This window comes from Sceloporus occidentalis, unplaced genomic scaffold (assembly GCF_023333645.1).
Source record: "Sceloporus occidentalis isolate IW3139 unplaced genomic scaffold, rSceOcc1.0.p SCAF_8, whole genome shotgun sequence".
In the NCBI taxonomy this organism is placed as follows: Eukaryota; Metazoa; Chordata; class Lepidosauria; order Squamata; family Phrynosomatidae; genus Sceloporus; species Sceloporus occidentalis.
The window spans coordinates 38,902,245-38,921,218 of record NW_028316988.1 but is presented as its reverse complement, the minus strand read 5'-3'; the positions used below and the strand labels follow the sequence as shown (position 1 = coordinate 38,921,218).

General features: G+C 39.9%; 1 long non-coding RNA gene across 2 annotated transcripts in view; it reads left to right on the top strand.

Moving 5' to 3' along the window:
* LOC149308709 (uncharacterized) overlaps nucleotides 1–18,974 on the top strand; it is a 72,970-nt gene that overhangs the window by 9,057 nt on the left and 44,939 nt on the right. The window contains exon 6 of one of the 2 annotated variants that reach the window (XR_016282183.1): nucleotides 1,046–1,133. The exons of the other annotated variant lie outside the window; for it this stretch is intronic. This is a non-coding gene — a long non-coding RNA (uncharacterized LOC149308709). Of the gene's footprint in view, nucleotides 1–1,045; nucleotides 1,134–18,974 lie in introns of those variants that run through there. 2 annotated transcript variants of the gene reach the window in all.

The following is an 18,974-nucleotide window of genomic DNA, read 5'->3' as shown; positions in this document are numbered from 1 at the left end:
TACCATCTGACAAAGTAAGGCATCTACTTCACACAGCAGATTGTAGATGTCATCATTTAGGACCCCGGAAAGCAATGGCAAACCTCCTCTGAACAAATCTTGCCAAGAAAACCTCATGATAGGTTTCACCTTAGGAGTGTCATAAGTTGGAAATGACTTGAAAGTACTCAACAATGTCTGACAATTGGCTGTGGGAAAGGATTAGGGAGATCCACCCACTTCCTCCAGTTTATGTTTTTCCTTGACAGGGGGTGCATCTACACTTTATACATAATGCAGTTTGACACCACTATAATAAGCACTGCAGCTCCTTCCTATGGAATCGGGATTTGTAGTTTTGCAAGGTTTTTAGCCTTCCCTGCCAAAGAGTGCTGGTGCCTTACCAAACTACAAATCTCAATATTCTGTTGGCTGGAGCCATGGCTGTTATTAAAGTGGTGTCAAACTGCATTATTTTCCCAGTGTCAGTGCACCCTGGGTCACTCTCTCAGTCATTGTGTTTTTTTGCCAGTGGAATCTGTGTTAATCATGTTGCACCACAGCCAACTAGGAAAATGTTGGAGTCACAGAATCGAGGGAGCAGTAAACATTAGCAAAGTTCCTCTAAAGCCAGAGGTTAGCAGTGCTATTTTATGTTTTCTGATGGCAAGAGAAGAATTATTTAATCCTTGAAACAGCCATTGAGTAGGAAGAGAACATGGAGTCACCCTAAGTTGACAGGCAATTTGGAAGGCTGTCTACCTTTTCATTTATTATGAAGCACCTAATCTGGCATCCACATCTTCACAATACATTGCTATTGTAGCTTTAGGAGCATTTCTTTCCTGTGCTCCCTAACAGCCCATCAAAAAGTGTGTCAAAGTAGGAGTTACCTGCTATAGGCCTTATCAGCATTGCAAATTTAATCAGGCATAATAACTATCAAATGGATTGGCTCATCAAAGAGTTGACAGGCAATTGCTTAAGAGCATTTACTTTTGTCATTTGTCCTGTTTTAACAAATACAGAAAGAGAATGTTGATCAAAGGCAAAAGTCTCATTTCAGGGCAGGCTTCCTATGCCGCAAGGATGGGAAACGTATGTGCATGTGGCCCACCAGATGCTGAGAGACTCCCAGTTTCCATCGACACCACCCAACAAGCCTAAGGATTGAGGATGACTGGAGCTGTAGTCTACCAACATATGATGGCCACAAGCATCTGGGCAGGGCACCAGAGCTCTCTGAAAGGGAAAGCTAAATATCTCATCAAACTACATACCCCAGAATTTCATAGAATTGGGCCATGGAAAGCGGCATTAAATGGCATTATTTCTGCAGTGCAGATGCAACCTTGGTTAAGGTTTACCTCCCCATGCGTAGAGCACTGAGAGGTGACCAAGCAGGACAGCTCCAAGGCACCATTATATCACAGCCTTTTGCAAATCCCTCACCATCTCTCTGGAAAATCTCCCTTTGGGGTTCTAAATTTCAAAGCGCCTGAGAGCCAGCTCTTTTCAGAACAGATCAAGCGTGTCACTATGCCTGGCATGGGGCTGCTATCAGCGCTGCTGGGCATCGGCTTACCCAGCCGGGCCAATTTGCTACAAAGCCAAGCTGTCCCCTTCAGCCAGTCCGGGAAACTCTACCCTGGTGAGTTTCTCCAGCTTCTTACACTCACAAACAGGATGCCAGCCATAATCTGATAAGAAGAGATATAACAAACATTAAAAAGGTATTTTGTGTGTCTGCTTATGACATCATTCACAACAGTTTATTGCCTCCTTTTCATGTTTCTTGTCATGCTTTATTGAACAAGATCATAAAATTATATGTAGGAAAGTAACTTGGAGAGTCAGTAGGAACCCAAACAAGAGCATGCTCTTTTACACCCAAACATTCCTGGAAGAGCAGCCAAAATAACAGAAAACCACACCAAGGCAATCTCCGTTAACTGGACACAGTTGAAAGAAAAAAGAACAGAAGCAAGAGGCCAGGGACCCCATTTCCCATGTTTCACAGGGGAGAATGCAGAGAGGCAATATTAGGGGGAAAGCACGTTTCCAGGTATGTTGTACTGCAACTTCCATCATCCCCAGACAACATTTTCTTCAGGCCTTAGCGTCTGTGGTTGTAAGTGTCTACGAATGACTAGTTAGCATTTCCTATATTTGCTTGCCTCAGGCAAAAAGCAAACAGCACCCAATGCACATCCAAGTCAAAGTGCAGAGTCTCAAAAGTCAAGTTAAAGAAAAAGCTAGGATGGGAGCCAAACCCCATAGAAATAACTTATCCCATACCTAGTAGTAGCAAATCCATCAGCAAAAAATTAAATAAAGGTTGAGTCTCCCGTATCCAAAAAGCTTGGGATCAGAAGAGTTTTGGATTTTGGATTTGTTGTTTGGGATTACCTGCATTTGCACATACGTACATGAAGACATATCTTGCAGATGGCTCTCAAGTCTAAACACAAAATTTATGTTTCATACACGCCTTATACGCATATTGTTATACAATATTTTAAATGAATTTGTGCATGGAACAAAGTTTGTGAACACTGAACCATTGGAAAGCAAAGGTGTCACTATCTCAGCCACTCATGGGGACAATTTTAGATTTTGGAGTATTTTGGAAACACAACCTGTAACTGAAAATATGTTTTGATTTTCTTACATTCTGTTGTCTATGCGGCAATCTCACTTTGTCTAATGGTAAAGCTAGTACTGATTCTTTGGAATACCCAGTGTCATATTGTTTCAAGGCATTATGGCAAGTTTAAAATGACAACTCATAGATGCCAACTGGATCCAAGAGTCAGCACCCACTCTGTCCAAGCATGTCAGGTATGGAAACTCAGCCTCATTTGCTGTAGCATGACTTAGGCTCTGGTGCCCCAACAAACTACACTTTTCAGAATTCCATAGCATTGAACCATGGTGGTTAAAGTTGTGTCAAACTGGATTATTTCTGCAGTGCAGCTGCAGCCTTAGTCTTAAATTCTGGGGGGGGGGGGGGGAAGCACTCACTAGGATAGTTCCAATAGCCATACCCCAGGAGAGAGAGAAAAAATACAGATAGCTGTAGTAAACCAGTTCCAGAAGTCTTCATCAATATCAGAATCAGGTCTTTTATAGAGCCAATAGGTCTTAATTGCCCATTCAAGAATAGGCCATTCTGTAATTATTGCAATATTATTGCAATTATTGCTTGGATTGCAATAGCAAAAGCTCTAAACAATACATTGTTGCAGGGAAAATTTATGCTGTTAGCTATTATGAGAACTGCTACTAAATTCAGAGAGAACTGGGAAATGTGAGTGGAGTATCAGATAAAGTTCCTGGTTCTGCTAATAAAAAAAATGTCCAATGCTTTGATCCTGTGAACACTGATCCTATACTTTTAGACCCCATCTTTAGGCCTTCCTTTGCCACATTTGTTTTTAAAATATATTAAGTAACGCATGGCATTTTTCGTTGTGAGAAAGGATTGAAGATAATTCTTCTCCTCTTTACAATGTTTCCCTTTCTGATTAAATCTTTGCAGATCTCCCTGCAAATATCTCAGCCAGACATTCATTTACATAATCAGCATACCAGCATTTTAAATGTAAAATGCAGAAAAGCTTGAACTCTTGGCAAATGTACATGCATCTCACACTCACCCGGTGCTTAAAGTATGGAGGTGGCTGCCCTTTTTACCATATGTGATGCCCTCCTTTTGCTTTGCTTGAGGAAAGGAAAGGGATAAATCCTGTGGATTTCATTACAATCTACCTTTCCTCTCTTGATCTTAGCAGCTAACTAGATGGCCTCACAACATTCTCTAACAGGCACCCTAAAAATACTTTTTAATAAATAATAAAGTCTCTTTTGGTGCAGTGTTTCCAAGAATAATCATGATCCTATTAAAACCACTACAAGCAATAACAATCATAATAAAAACCTTGTCCTTATTTTAAAAAAGATTTCCCTCTCCAAATAGCGCACACTGCTGGGTTTGACATTGCTTTGTGTCACTATGTAGTTTGGACAAACGTTCATGTTTGTAGGTAGCTACTGCATTTTTAAAAAACGTGCATCAACTTCCATAAAAATACATCATTGCTCCAACATGCAGTTAGCAATTATGCTGAAACCACTCTTTTACTGAGAACTTCATGATGCAAGTCAGGAAAATAAAGGGAACATAAATGGAAACCAATTTGCTGGGCTTTGTTCCATTGCAAGAAAGATGCCCGCCATTTCAATACATATTTTGTTGAAGCATGGAAAGGTTCACTTTGTTATACAGGATTGAGTTCCTCCATCTCTTTTTTGATTACAGTTTATAAATCCAGTCACAACAGGAAACTGTATAGCAATTTAAGTTCATGATTCCTGCTCAGTCTGTTATAAAATCAAGGAAAGCCTTATACAGCGGACTCTTAACCATTTTCAATGAATGCAAAGAATAAAACAAGGTACCAGCTTTGGATCATTTTTGTGCCACTTATGGTCAGCACAGACCCAGGCCAGCATCAAAGTTAATCAGACCATGTAATTAGAACGCCAGATGACAAACAAGAATGAATATAAGTTAATTGAACTTAATTTTTCCTGCCGTGCAATCAGTACCCATATTCTTAGAGTAATTATTTTGCCAACCATAACAACTTAGATCACATTGCAATAGAGATAATTGCCAAGCAATGATAGCTGTTGGCAACCTAATATGGTTCAGCAAAGGGAAATGCCCAGTCCTCTCAACTTTAGGCAAAAACATGACCCAGATATTCTCCAGGCAAGGTGATGGCAAATTTAATTGGTGAAATGTACGGCTTAGAACAAAGAGAAATGAGGGAAGACATAAAGAGGGACATAAAAGTATGCATTGCTTGGAGAAGTGTATAGGGAGGAAAAGCCATAATTCATTTGACCCAAAGATCTGAAACCAGACTATTGACTGGATCAGGTTAAAGAGAGAATATAGCTCCCTTGTTACAACAGATCCACTGGTTGCTGATTCATTTCTCAAGACATCTCAAAGTGCTGATTTTTATGACCTATAAATGCCTATGCACCAGGACCTAAATACCCTAAAGGCAACAGATCCTGTCTGGTCTTGGAAGCTAAATAAGGTCAATCCTGGTTACTACATGGAATGAGAGACCACCAATGAATACCAGGTGCTGTAGGCTATATTTCAGAGGAAGGAACTGGCAACCTCACTTCTGAGTGTCCCTTGCCTAAGAAATCACTATGAAATTCATGGAGTCACCATAAGTCAACAGGTGGCTTGAAGGCACATATACAGACACTTTTGGTCCAGGCCATACAGAGAACAGTATCTTCCTTTATCAATCCAAGATTGGGAGGATGCTTTTCTATTGGACCCACCACCTTCATAGGCATGTTTGGTGGGAAAATGGGAGAGGTCCTTCTCTGTGGTTATTCCCAGGCTTCTTAAAGAAGTAAGAGTGGCTTACTCATTGCTATTCTTCTATCAGCAAGCAAAAATGTTTCCATTCTGACAGGTAGCACCTCATTTGTTTTACTTCTTATGACATACCGTATATACTCAACTATAAGCTGACCTCATGTATAAGTCGAGGACAGTTTTTGGGGCCCAAAATTATTGATTTTGACATGACCCTTGTATAGGTCGAGGGTAAAAATTGGGGGCATGATACCAAAGAACTTACATAACTGCATAACTGTTTGTGCTCACATTAAAGGCTGGATGGATGAAAGAGTAGAAGGGCTCAGTGCTTTCAGGACAGGTTACATTCTTGCTTTTTACCAGGGGATAAGAGTTAAAATAAGAGTTAAAACACAGTACTTATACTGACCCAAGGTTTTGGGGTTAGTTTTATGATTAAAATATCTATGCTAATACATGAGTATATACATATACAAACTGACTTCAGATTCATTCTCTCTCTCTCTCTTTCATATACATGCACACATTGTCTACAGAGAAATACAACAGTTGCTGAAAAGGCTGATTTATCAGACATTTTGCTATCTCTCTCACTAACAAAATTACCATTGGGAGTTTATCACACAAGAGACCCACCTCCTTGGAAGCGAGGGGATTCTTTCAAGGCAAACTGACTTTTCTCCATTAAAATCAGGAAACACCATTAACTATCCATTGACGTCATTCTCTGTCAACAGAATATAAATCCAATAATAAACACGGCAGCATATTTTCAAAGGAAGTGGGTGTAAAAACAAATGAAAAAGAGAACTTGCTCCAACATAAAGCAAAATTTCAGCCTTTAAAATTGCTAGTCTGCTGAGAGGGGTCAGCTTGTTTTGCTTGTTTGATAAACTTTTTACAGCTCTGATTGATTTGCGACATTTTATAAATAAAGATGATAAGAAACATTCTGTGAAAGGAGACAAGATGGAGAGGGAGGAAGGAACATACTTTGCTTCCTCTAGTAGAAAGCAAAACTGTATGGTCCCCCCCCCCCCAGTTCATTTTTTGCTCAGAGCCAGAGCTTAGAATGGTTGCCTTTTTGGACTCCAATTCCCATAATTGCTCAAAGAGCATTTTGTATGCAATTTGTCCCATATGTATATATATTCTGTATACTCCTCCTTTTAAAACAGACAGCAGAACCTCAGTATTTTGCAAAGATAATCGTGCTCTGGATTGTATTTATGTTCAGTAAGTAAGAACTGCAGTGCTTTGTATTAAAACGCAATCCAAACTAAATTCCCCTTCAGTCCTGGATATACCTTATGAAATGATATTGTCCATTCTATTGACCCTTTCAGACAATTGTGTTCAAACCACAATTATTTGCCTGTCTGCCCTGCTTTTCTTGACCTAAATCCAGGTGGATTAAACAGTTTTCACTGGGTGAGTTCTAGGATGACTCCATTAAACTCTGAATGTATTGAGGGTTAGTAGTAGGGTTAGTGGAAGGATTAACTTTATATGTCTGGTATTTCCTGAACCAGTTGAGAATTCCAGAATATGACCCTTTTGCGTCTTGATAGTATGGCTGGTGAGAAAATGGCACGAGGCATCTCTTGTCCATTATAGGTTGAGTCTCCCTTATCCAGAATTCTAACATCTGAAATATTCCAAAATCCAAAATTGACCACATGGGTGGTTGAGATAGTGACACCTATGTTTTCTGATGGTTCAGTGTGCTCACACTTTGTTTCATGCACAAAGTCATGAAAAATATTATGGATAAAATTACCTTCAGGCTATGTATATAAGGTGCCTACAAAACAAATAAATCTCATGTTTAGACATGGCTCCCATCTCCAAGATATTTCATTACATATATGTCAATATTCCAAATTTTGAAACACTACAGAATCTGAAGCACTTCTGATCCTAAGCATTTCAGATAAGGGAAACTCAGTGTGTTTATTAGCTGGGACAAATAAAAGGATTTCATTGGGCAAAACAAAAACAAAGCACACCCATTCCATAAATATTTTTGAACAATCTATATCCCAGTTATTTTGTTAGCTTAAAAAAAGGACAGAGAAGTCCTTATCATTCTTTTGGTAAAAATGTCACAAATTCTCTACCTTCTGCACAAGTTCTGGAATCGAATCAACTCTGGTGGCCTGAATTGTCCCATCTGAATGAACAAGGGTTAAACTGCTCTTCTCTGAGATGAAAATGTCCAGCAAACACCTATTTGTTGAAATAGGTTCATTGCAAGCCTGCGGAGTGGAACAAAATCCAGCAAACAGCTTTAACATTTAGCACATGTCTTCAACTGGTCCTGCTTCCCTGCCTCACTGGCTGAGATTGCCTCAAACTGAGCTGATGGCCTAGATATCTGGTTTCGTGTCAGAAGATCAGAGGCTCCAAGAGAGAGAAGATGAGCCCCAGACTGTTTGTCTCCAGGCCCCTGCTAGGATGAGAAGAGAAAGTTCAGCCAGTAATTGAAAACCAAGAACGGGGAGTTGACAATTCAAGACAGAAACAGTAGAGCACAAAGGACCTTTGGTATGTGGTAGCTTCCCCCATAAAGCACAGCAAATAGCCATTGCAGGAGCCAAGTGTTTTGCTTTAGAAAAGTGACATTTGAAGCAGGTTAGGGAAGAAGAGAAATCAGTCACAAATTCAGTAGTAGCATTCAGTAGCTATGTACAGGTGTGAGAGCTGGCTAGTAAAGAAAGCAGATAGAAAGAAAATCAATTCATTTGAGATGTGGTGCTGGAGAAGAGTGCTGAGGATATGCTGGGAAGCCAAAAAGACAAACAAATGGGTTCTTGAACAGATCAAGCCTAAACTCTCCCTGAAAGCCAAGATGATCAAGTTGAGGCTATCATACTTTGGCCACATCATGAGAAGGCATGAAGCACTGGAAAAGACAATAATGCTAGGAAAGGTAGAGAATAGTAGAAAGAGAGGAAGACTACATACCAGATGGATGGCAACTTCAGGGTCATAATAGTCTCGGCTGCTCCTGACGTATTCTGGCTTCTGTGGACATTGCCCTAGACTAGAGAATGTTGAATACCATTGAATGCCAAAGTCAGAATTGGTCATACCATTGTGTTTCCAATTTTTGTGTATGTTTGTGAAAGCTAGACAGCGAAGAAAGCTAATAGGAAGAGAAGTGCTAGAGGAGAATTATGCAGATACTGTAGAATGCCAAATGGACATAAATTAATCCAAGAGAAAAATCAAGCATGATTTCTTCCCAGAAGCCAAAATAATTCATCTATCATATTTTGGAGCTATTATGAGAAGACATGACTCATTAGAGAAGACAATAATGCTTGGTAAAGATGGAAAGAGGCAGGAAAAGAAGGAGACCACATTGAGACCCAGCATGGTATAGTGGTTTTAGTTTGGACTATGACTCTGGAGGGCAGGGTTTGAATTCCTGTTTAGCCATAAAAAGCTTTGGCAAATCACACTCTGAGTCTCAGAGCATGGCAATGGTAACTTCCCTCTGAAGAAACTTGCCAAGAAAACTTAAGGGTCACCATAAGAAACGGAGGCACACAACACACACACAATCAAAGAAGCCACAACCCAGAGTTTGCAAAACCTGAGCAGGGCAGATGATCACAGGGTGAATTGGAGGTCTCTCGTTTATATGGTCAACATAACACGAAGTTGGCAACAGTTAACAACAACAATAATGTGTATACATGCACATACCAAATGCTTGCGAAAAGCTCCCTCAAGCTGAACAGTCAAAGAGCTCAGTCGCATTGTACCTGTTGACTTCACTTGAGTCAAATAAAGGGCACTGTTGTGCTCCACCTTCCTTTGATTATAAGAGGGAAACCACCCTGTTACTTATGCGTGATTACCTCTCTCAAGATTATAGGGAGAGTCAAGAGCTCCTCATTTCAAGCAAGAACATTCCTGCCTTTTCTGCTAGGTGAGAAAACAACTTTACAGTTCAAGTCAAGTCAGTTTAATACTTCTCTTCCCAGCAGTACCACGAGATGGAATGAGGAAACTATTTCAGGCAGCAGATCTGAAGCAGGTTGTAAGTGGTTCTGAGTTGTTGGAGGTTGGAAATATGAGGGCCTGGCAGTCCAACTCTTGTCCTCTAAGCTTGCCTCTGCCCTCAGGAGGAAACTGCATGACTGCCATGGTGAAAATGAGATTCAGTGACCTCTCCAATCAACTTCTGTCTGTGGAATGGGCAGTTGGGAGAGCACCATCTTTGTCCTTTGGCCCAGACGACACAAGGTCTGTGTAAGATATTTGGTCCTTGCCCTTGCCAACTATTGCATGACTTTGGAAAATGGGCAACCACTAGCTTAGTGCCCAACCAAGTTTCCCACCTATGCATAGGAAGAAATGGACTGTCCTATAGTTATCAACTGGATTCGTGGTCACACTGGGATTTCTAGCTGAATCTCATACTTCTAAGTCAGACTTTCTGTCTACTGCATCACACTGACCTTCAGACTTCATCATGAGCCATGCAATTTTAAAAAGCCATCAAAATGCTTCCAAAGGTCCTCCATGTAAGAGATTAATCTCTGAATTTGGACATCCATTCTGCTATTCCAGCCAACACTTGCACTGAGAGCCCACATAAGCAAACAGAAATTAAGGCTTTAGAATCAAAAACAAATCACTCAGCATGTTAAGTCAACAGTCAACCTATCTCTGCATGTCCTTTCTATCTTTATTTTAATTTTAAAAGAATAGTGCTCAGATGGCTCATCTCTGCAGGGATGTAAAGAAGCTTATGTTTTGGAAAGAAGGCACTTGTCTTACACTGGAGTAGTTTTTCTTCCCCAGGAATAAAGCCACTTTTAAAAATAGTTTTCAAAGTGTGGTTTTAGGATTGCTTGCACAATGATAGCAACACAGCCCTGCTGGAAGCTTGCAAAAAGATGAAGTGAGCATCAGCATGATAATGTCATAATCAAACCAACATAGAGCAATATTTCATCCAAAACCTAAAGCAAATATGGAGGAGCTACATCCTAACAAAATCAGGAGTATTAATCCACCCCTTTCATCAATCCATGAGGAAATGATGGGAAGCCGCAGCCTCTTTGACTGAATCTGGTCCACATCCGGTGTCCCACTTTGGTTTTCTCGGCTTTCTCAGTTAGCTATACTTGCTTTTTCATTACACTATTGTTGGTTACTGAGTTGTATGTTTTTCTCCTGCTCTAAAAGGTTGACCTGTCTCTTCTAAAGCTTAGTTATTATTGGCCAGAGCGTCATGCTAAAATATGCTAGTGTTTCTGATCCTACCGTCTTGCCTTTGGCTTTGCCTGCCACTGGATGAACTTACCTGGAATTGACCAAGACCCTCAGGATGAACAAGGTTTCCTACCCTTGTTTGGGGAGAGGGCCAAAGAACTAGAAGATTGGGCTTTCCAGACTGCAAAGTGTTATTGGGGTGGATTGGGGTGGAGAATAACCAATTAAATTAACAGGGCTAACCCAACACATTTTACATAGAATTCAGAGACTTTGGGCCTGAACAGACAGGCCAGAATAAAGTTGCTTTGGGTCACTTTGGATGTATGCTGTTTAAATGACACATGCATTTTAAGAGGCCAGAGGTTGTGCCAAAGCTGCGCTCCAGTCCTCCTGGCCTCTTGGGACACATGCATAATTTAAACAGCATACCTCCAAAGTGACCTGAAGCAGCTTTTTTTTTCTTTTTTGGCTTGTCTGTTTGGGCCCATAGCCATGTTTTAGCCACATCTTAGCCGCCATGAATGTGGAATCCCTATATACCAACATCCCACACAAGGATGGACTACTAGCTGTAAGGAACATCATTCCAGATGGGATTATAGCAGCCCTAGCTATCAAAGTCTGCCACTTTGTAACATATACTTCCAAGTCAATGGTGCTCCCATGGCTAGATGCATGGTGCCACAATATGCCAACATCATCATGGCTCACAGAGAACAACACTTCCACAACTCATGTACCCAGAGCCCTTCCTCTAGGTTGTATACAATTAACAGCAGGGAAGAGAGGAGAGAAGGGGGACAGAGTCTTGTCCTTCCCAGAAGAAGTGGTCAAAATCAACCTTCTGCAGCCTCTCCTAGCTTGTGTATCATTTCTCATTCATCACTTTTGCCCTCTTGACATCATTCTGAAGTTGCTTGGCTACATTTGTCCTGGTTTTCATCTGTGCAGTGTTGGAGGGCATTCAGTGAAATTCCTTCGGCTCCATTGCTGGCTTTTGTATAGGGAATGGAGGAGAGATGCGTGGTATCTTTTGCCTCGGGCAGCAAGCAATAGGTCAGCTCTGGATTTGCTCTTTGCTGATTTGTTTGCTTTTTTAAAAATCTCAATGTTTAATTAAAATCACTGTTATTTATAGCTTGCCTGTGAAAACTGAGCAGCACACCTTGAATCTTCAAGAGGCCATTCAACTTGCAGCTGAGCAATGGATACTTTGGCCTTGATTGATACTCAAATTTCAGCTCAACTAATTGGATTTCACAGCTGCCTCCCAAAATCTAATACATTATTCATAGCATTCTAGATTCTCCTATACATCAGATGTTAAAACTAATAAACTGGCAGTTTGACCAAATTCAGAATGAAAGGGCCATTACAATCCAGTCGAGACAATGGCATGTTAATCTCCCAATAGTTCATAGACAAAGTAACCCATTCCCATTGGAACGATAATATCTGGCATACTCATAGAGAAGATGGGATTTCTGAACACCTTCTTTGCCCCAGTCTTCTCCCAAAAGTGCTCTAATTGGTGAAAACAGAATAAATTGTACAGTAAGGGAACTGTAGCTCAACATAGGTAAAAAGGTAGTACAGGAATATCTACCTCTGTTGTTGTTGTCATTGTGTGCCTTCAAATCATTTCTGACTGCGCCAAAATTGATTCAGATCTCCAAGACCAAATGAACTACATCCAAGGATATTATCACACAATGCTGTTATGTTGTTGTTGTTGTTGTGTGCCTTCAAGTGATTTCAAACTTATGGTGAACCTATCACAGGGTTTTCTTGACTGCATTGATAAACTGGAGTGCATCCAGACAGTATCGACAAACTGGAATGCATCCAGAGGAAAATAGCTGGGATGATAAAATATATATATATCACATTACAGTGATAACTTTAATAGACCAAAAGGTCAGGATGGAAGGTGGGGTGATGATGGAGAATCGCAGAGCTTTCTTGAGACACAGGTAGATCTGCATATATTTTCCGGATTTGAATATATCAGACTCAGCCGCCACAGCAAAATCATGAACAAATGGACTGGAACATACTCTCTAAGGTTTTCATCTCCAACAAAGGTAAAACAGTTTGAATTTGGGTGTTACTAGCATGTTTTACCTTTTAGAACACCTAAACTTGTCTCCAAATGTTTCAGAACAGATGCTTTTTGAGTGACTCACTGTACTCTAAAATGTCTTGTAGCCTCACCCAGGACAGATACAGCCTCTAGATTTCAAAAGATAAAGTCAGTTTTATTGCTTTGTTTAGGCTATTTGTGTCCTCAACCACCTCATTGTCAACAAAGGATAGGCCTCTACATGCATCAACCTCCCTTCAAAACCATCTTTAACTTTTGAAAAGGTCTGTCCGTTATCCATTATCACTTTCCCCCCTAAATCTATGATGAAGAGGTTTGGGGGATTCAAAAGCTTGCATGGTACTTAAAAAAGTTATCACTGTAATGTACATTCTGGATTTTAAAAACATTTTATTGCTTGGACAACATAACTATCCTGGATAGATAGATAGATAGATAGATAGATAGATAGATAGATAGATAGATAGATAGATGATAGATAGATAGTGGAAACCAAACCTTATGAGGAATGGCTTAGGGGGCTGAGTATCTTTAACTTGTGAAAGAGGAGAGGTGATAGGATAGCCATATTTAAATATTTGAAGGGACATCATGTAGAAGAAGTAGCAGGTTTATTTTCTGCTCCTCCAGAGACTAAAAGAGTAGCCAATGGATTTGAATAACAAGAAATTGCAAGAATCACCTAAGCATTAGGAAGGATGTGAAGCCGAAAGCTTTCACATCCAACATCCATAGTTTTTTGTGGGGTTTTCAGGTTATATTAGTGATGGTGAACCTTTTGGAGGCTGAGTGCTCAAACTACAACCCAAAACCCACTTATTTATTACAAAGTGCTGTGTCCCTCTGGCTTTCTAGTAACAAACTCTGTGCTGGGGCAACGGCACATGTGCCCACAGAGAGGGCTCTGAGTGGCACCTCTGGCACGTGTGCCATAGGATTGCCATCACTGGGTTATGTGTCCATGTTCTGGAAGAGTTTATTCCACACAACACACACATATACACACCCTGTATGTTGCTCTAAGTTCCTGGGAGAAAGGGTAGGAGTAAAAATAAATCATATAATGCAGTGGAAGTGCATAGGCCAGATTAAATCGGTTGACAGCCAATATTGAGGATGAATGACGTTGAGATCCCATCAAAGATACCTTAGGAGCAAACAGAAGACAAAGAGCATCATGGTGAACAGCAACTCTTCATCAATTGCATGCACATCAAAATAATTGGCATGCTATATCAGACTCCCTTAGTCTCTGGACGGAGCGCTCTACCTCCATAGCAAGCCATATCTGGTTAATACAAATAAAATAAATTTGAGCAAAGCCAATTGTTAAGATCCCAGTGCCACCGCATTGTGTGTGTGTGTGTGTGTGCTCTTGACAAGTACTGAATAATACATGGCAGTACCCTTTCTGTTCAATTTTTCCTCACTGGCTAGCTTTTCCATTTCACATTCAGTTTAAGTTTCTGTTACATACTTTCTGCCGTATTCTTTCTCTCGTTGTCATTTATCTTTCATCTCCAATTTCTTCATCAGGCCCCTTTCTTGGTCTCTTCATTCTTTGAGTTCTTTCTTGCTCCATAAATCCCACACACCCCTCCTCTCATTTTGTTTCTTCCCTTCATGCTTCCCTCTGTCATTATCACTCATCATTAGTGGATGATTTAAAGTATTCTGCTTCCAGAATGTTCTTCTTCAACAGGCATCCCATCTGGATCCCTCAATGCAGGGCCAACTAGTGGGAGGAGAAATTTGCTCCCCATGCTCTCTCAGAAGTGCATCTTGCAATATCTTTATAAGGGCTAGACTACATGTTAAAAATACTCCTCATTTCAGTCAAATATAATGTGATCTGGCCACATGCAATTTGCAAGAGTTTGGGCTTTTTTCAGGGAAGCTCCCGAAAAACAACTTAAACTCAGTGGGAAAAGGCTACTTTTCAAAAACAAGTATCGATTGAAATCCGCTGAAATGTGCTTTGGGGCTTTGTATGCATTTGGGTGGCTGTACATTTTCGGCAGAGAGAGGGTGAATAGATGGGAATTTGCACAGTAAAGTGGAGATGATTTGCCTTTGATGCGGTTAATGTGCAAAAATCTGTAGCAATTTACATAATACACTTATGTGTAGACTAGCCCTAAACTAGGATGCTGTGCAAGAATACTGCAAACTTAATCCCAGCAAGTGTATAGCAATGAGCAATAGGAGCACTTACTCTGGATGCTTATACAGTTGAGTATCCCTTATTGGGAATTCCAAAATCTGAAAAACTCCAAAATCATCTTCAGGGGTGGCTGAGATAGTGATACATACATTAACAAGTGATCTGTTTCAATATTGTAATAATTTAATTCTTTTTTAATGCATCAGTTTTGTATGTTTTGAATTGTACTGTTCTTTTAAACTGTAAGCTGCTGAGTCCCAGGTTTGGGGGGAAAGTGGGATACAAATAAATATAATAAATAAATAGCTTTCTGATTGTTCAGTGTACTCAAACCCATGTTTCATGCACAAAATTATTTCAAATATTAGCTATATCTTCAGGCTATGTCTGTAAGGTCTACACGAAACATAAATGAATTTCATGTTTAGATGGGGTCCCATTTCCAAGATGGGAAGTGGAGAGAGAAACTGAGACATTTTAAAAGTAGTTGAAAAAAAATGGGAAGGCAGATAATTCATTGGGAGAGTTGGAGGATATGTGAACTTTAATAGAGTGCTATTATCGATATTTACCACTTCGGCATTATATCTTGTGGTAAACATACTTGAGACAAACTGATCCATTCCACCTCCACATTTTTGACATCCAAATGCCCATGGTAGAAACCCACTGTGTTTCTACCATAATGATAATATTGTTGCTACTACCATTGATAACAACAACAACAGTGATGATGAACACTGGCTAAATCCTGTACTGGTATTGCGTCTCTGTAAGTAGATATACATAGGAACAAGAAAGGGGCAATTGTGTAATGCCCACATCCAGGAAAGGACCTCTGTGACATTACTGCCTAGTAGAGCCACCAAAGTACCTGATGTTCATTGCACACTGGGATAACCTTGCTGTTGTCCTGCCACACACCTTCACAGTTCATTAACTGGGTTTCTCAGCACCTTTGCCGCTTAGCTAACCGTATGTAAAATGACATTACGTAAAAGGAGATACAGGATTCTGGAAACCATTTATGGCTTTCCCCCCAAATTGGAACTCAAGGCAGCTAAATACTACCAGCCCCACTTGATCACTAATAGACAAGCTGCTGTAAAATGTCATCCTGCTTGAGAATTGTGGGTTTAGTTTAGTGTGGTTTCTTAGCAATCTAATTATTTCTTTCACACAGTATTTTCCCCATGGGTGAAATAGCAGAAGGTAAAAGCTTAGCACTCTATTAAAGTTCTCTGCTATAAAACATCCTCGGGAAAGGCATTCAAAAGCCATTTTGTCTGGATAACAGATATATGTCATTAGGGGAGATTAAGATTTTATGATAGCCTGCATACCATGCTTAATTGTCCGGCCTTTCTGCATGCCATTTTTGACATCTTCAAGATGTGTAATTAAATGATAATAAATTAACCCCAAAGTGTATTTACCATGCTGTTAATTTTTCAATGTTTTAATATAACATATTTCCGTTCTGTGCCAATGTTTACAATAAATCAATGTCTATTATTGTTATTATTATTATTATTACTGCTGGCTCACTGGCAGAATTCATTGTCTATCAAGGCTTTGTTGATAGCCTTCTTAATAGCCAAAGAAACAGAGTGATAGTGGTTAGGGTTGTTAGTTAGCAGATCCAAGAAACCCAAGAATGCCGTAGGGTCGCCATCCATTGGAAATAACGTGGAGTCACACAACTACAACAATAGTAGCAACAACAACAATGACCAGAAGTCCATCATAAATGCTCCCCTGGCAGCCCTCTCCTCTACACATCATTTAACAGCCATAGCAATGCTCCCCCATTTATCTTTTTGGCCTTAGTGTTTTTAACTTATTTAACTTATTTTATTGTTTTAACATTGTTTAAACTGCTTTAATGCTATTAGTAAACAGCCCTGCAATCTTTTTATATCTGTGTGCATGCGTATGCCTTCAAGTCATCTGTCAATGTATGAATACCAGGTGCTATAGAGGAAGAAACTGACAAAACCGCCTCTGAGTATTCGTTGCCTAAGAAAACCCTCTGAAATTCATGGAGACATCGTAAGCCAACAGGTGACTTGAAGGTACATATATACATACAAAAAGGACATTGCTTATTACACCCACCAAAGTAAATTGATTTCTAGTCATTAAGTTATTTCTGAACTGTAAGTTCTATATACCTCCTCACCACAAAGAGGAGTAACTCATTCCTTGTAATGTGTTGTTTCCAGACTCTGGGCCTCACTGAGAGGTGCTCAGCTATGCCTAGCAGGGAAACAATCCTCTTGAAACGTTATGCCCTGTATTACCTGGGGAAAATAGTAATTTAGAATACCAAACAGTCTCCATGAATCAACTGGCGCAAGCCTTAAGCAGTAATTGCAGAATTTCAGCTTATCCATCACAATGACACCATTTGGGAAGTGGCCAAACCCATTAGAAGTAATGTAAGGCATGAAATCATTGCCAAATTCATATGCCTGGAAGACAGCAATATATTTGTCTCTTCCATGCAGAAAGAATCTTAAAGCCTTTCAGAATCAGCATTCCCAATATTCATAAGGCTGGACCTTAAAGATTACTTTAATAATTATTTTTGCAGTGATCAGGTAACTTTTATAGAGGTTGTACTTGTTTTGAAAAGGAGACAGCTGGACACAGCAAAGGCCCCAGAGACCTATTAGGATTGCTGAGCCTTTGAGAAACAGGTCACCATCTTCTGGTAAACCATTGTTGTTTATTCTAAGTTTAGAAAGTGGAAATGTTAGGGGAGTTGAGAGCTAGATTTACCATTATGCTAGGTTTCTACATGCGTGGTTCTCTTCTGGTTCGAGATCTAGGTCAGGTTCTCATAATAATTTTCTTCTACTAATTGAATTATTGTTTTTGTTTGTTTGTGCTTTACTCTCAACAACACTATTGCAATTTTGAATTTCAATGAAATGTTTCAACAAATGATAAACAGTACAGAATGCTTTAATTTTTATTGTATTTGTTTCAGTTTCTGTGTTACTCTTCCACTTGCTTTTGCTACTCTGCCCTTCTCTTGTCTCTTTGTGTAAAAGCAAAAATTGTGGTAATGCCACTATTGTGAATCAGCTTCGGTCAAGATGCAATATAGGTATACAGTCAGCTTTTTGTATCCATGGATTATTTATCCATGGATTCAGCCATGCATGGTTTAAAAATAGTCAACAACAAAAAATTCCAAAAAGCAAGACTTGGTGTTGATGTTTATATAAGGATGTCGTCTTACTACATCATTGTATGTAGTCGGACTTGAGCATTCACAGATTTTAGTATCCACAAGGGGTCCTGGAACCAAATCCCAGCAGGTATCAAGGGCCCACTGTACATTTGCCAGATGAAAAGCAAGACACAGAGCAAGTATCAAAGAATACTAGTTCCAAACTCCCCTATAACTTATTAATTTATGTTGTCTTGCATCCGGCTGGCACATAGCAAATGGATATATAAGCGGTGTAGCTCAGTTTGGCCTTTAGGCAAAGGTTCTCCATGATTAAATTCTCAAATTCCTATGCACAGCATCAGATCAGAAAAAGGAGATGACAAATCTTTGATTACAGTAGCGGAAGGTGGATTAGTACAAAGAGTCACCAGAATCAAAGCCAAGGCTGTGCTTATGAATGAGACCCCACCTTTGGCCTTCTGGAAAATTGGCTGCAGCCACATCAGAGGATGAGAAAGAAGCGAGAGACCCTTCAGGTCATACTTGAAAGGAGATGATGAGAGCAGAGAGAGAAAAGAATGATGGCCTTAATGATGAGCACATACCATAAGCAATTCCACAGCATTATGGCTTGATCCTTGGATTTCTGGGGAGGAAATCCAAACAGTTTAAATAAACATGATAAGCTGGGTTCACTGAAAAGAATTCTATACATGTCTAATACACAATAAGTACCACTGAATTCAGTGGGTCTCATTCCCACATAGGTGTATACAGGATTGCAGCTACAGTTCTTTGAGGGCCTGGAAAAGTTACTTAGGATGACAAATTCCACGAATCCCTCCATCAACATGCCCATGCTAGTTTGGGATTTCTTGGACCTGTGGTTCAA